This window comes from Limulus polyphemus, unplaced genomic scaffold, assembly GCF_000517525.1.
Source record: "Limulus polyphemus unplaced genomic scaffold, Limulus_polyphemus-2.1.2 Scaffold5028, whole genome shotgun sequence".
NCBI classification, from domain to species: domain Eukaryota; kingdom Metazoa; phylum Arthropoda; class Merostomata; order Xiphosura; family Limulidae; genus Limulus; species Limulus polyphemus.
This window is the reverse complement of record NW_013670638.1, coordinates 73,176-75,602: the sequence shown is the minus strand read 5'-3', so window position 1 is coordinate 75,602 and position 2,427 is coordinate 73,176.

Below are 2,427 nucleotides of genomic sequence, written 5' to 3'. Positions count from 1 at the left end.
GTTCGTGCAACATTTTGCAAACATAATAATAATATTTAACAGTAAAGGGGGGGGGAAACACGCATAAAAATCAGAATGCAATATTTTAGAGAATAAAACATGACAAATTAATCCGAGATCATCTTGGTATACATAGACTTACCTTCTGTAGTAACGTCTTATTAACTAAGCTCTTGATATATAAACCACGTACGTACAAATCAACACTCGCTTACTATATTCACTTCACATTGCTACAGATAATCAACCAATCTATTGTCGTTGATATGGAAACACAATATGGTGTTCGTTTACACGAGACTTGTACACATGATAATAATAATATGTAAAATCAGTAGTCAAATTATAGATAAATTTGTAAATAATTTACTTAAGTTGAAACGATAACCGAACTACCGAACAAAGAAACATTGGACATTTCAAACCAAACCTATTTCACAATTATTTTATAGCTAAATATAATACTTGTTTGAGTATACAATTTTATACTTTCACAACATGCGCTGATGCCAGTAGCACATTACTGACCAAGTTAAAAAATTACAATAGAATACTAAATAAAAGTAATTTTATCCAAGGCATATATGACAATTCAGTTACAGACTTTATTCACTCTATAATGACGTCAGTAGTTTTCAGTTTGCTCTGTTAAATATTTTTCTCGCATCTCTTACTAGTTCTAGCATCCGCAAGACATACTTGCAGTATTATTATTTTCTTTTGTGTTATGTTTATGTCGAATAAAGATTTTTGTGGGTTGTGCATTTATTTCCCGTCTCTCTTTTTTGTTTGATGATCTAGGTTCAAGTTTGGGAAGAAACATGTTCCGTAGATCTGTAACCTTTAGCTCCCAGTTAGTAGGCCCCAACTGGCTACTCTGAAGTAAATACAAGAGCCGGTAAATAGCACAGACGTCATTTTTGGGAAAGTGAAATGACCAAGCTCTTGCAGAAAAGAAACAAGAAGAACTAATTGGTAGTTTAGAAGACTCGGGAATAAATCATAGATTTGGGGAGCTTGTTTTTAAACTTTATTTTCGTTCCTGAAAATATTTTCCCTTTCCTGTCAGGGATATTTCTTGACTTGTTTCCTTCTCGCAGTGAAAGTATAATTTAGTTAACAAAATTGCATGAATCCTAAAAAAAAAAAGATACCAAATATTATCTAGTTTCGGTTGAAAAAGCATTTTATATATGTGTAATTTTTCTATATTGGGAAAGTTCTAAAATTTTTGTGAGACACTATTTTGAAAAAACAAGACAAAAACTTTCATTTCGTGTGATAATTACATTTATTATTGTTGATCATAAAGTTCCGTTCTATACACCCAGCCAGCTTGATTCACGTCAATTAATAGAATTGTTTGAAGTGTTCCGAGTTGTTTTTGTTTTCAAGTAAAGTATTTGTGTCAATTTTTCTGAAATCTTGAAAAGCATATCTGTTAGAACACATACATATTTTATAAATGTAGTTTCAAATTTAACTGGAAATTGTAGCCTCAGTCTGTTGTCACTCTTTTACACTAGTATGTAAATTAAAATATGTACGCGTGTTTGAATAATAGCTCGATAATTGGAAACTGTGAATATAACTTTTCCTAATGTAGTAAGAACACTCTATAATTACGAAGTCAATATCTCAAAATGTCTTTGGAATTTTGTTCTAACAGACATTTGAAGTACTATAATAGTCTTAATACGTCTACAATTTAAAGTTCTTCAAAATCTGAAGCCTATATTTTGTTCCATAAATTAAAATACAAGTGATACGTGCTACTGAAATATTTACCCCTCTTTTATTATTTCTATAACAACTTTAAAATACTCAAACTTATTATGCTACATATATCACACTCTTGTTCCACTATCATGGATACGATTAGTACGACTAATAGTTGAATGTGACTAATCATAATTATATTTAGTATTTTGATCAAGTTAGTACTTTAAAACCTAGTTATGAAAAAATTAAAAAGGAAGGCTTAATCTTATCACATGTTCCAGGTTTAACCATTAGTTTATTTAAAGTGTTCAAAAAACAACAGATATTCTACCCTATATTTAAACTGCTAAATAAGATGAATCAAATCTTAGGTACTATGAAAGACGAGATACATTTAACTTGAATAAATGGAATATATAAAATAGAATGTGATTGTGGAAGTATTTACATTGGTCAGACAAAACGTAATTTAAAATACCGCTTAAATGAACATAAAGGATATGTAAAAAATAAGATACTGAAAATTCATCCATAGCAGAACATGTACAGGAAACACAACACAAAATATGATGGGAAAAAACTGTAATATTGGCTCAACCTAAAAGTATAATAGGTAATAATATTCGTGAATGGTTAGAAATAATAAAACACAAAAAATATCATGTAGTATTAAATAGAGATGCAGGTATGGCGAATATTTTTGCG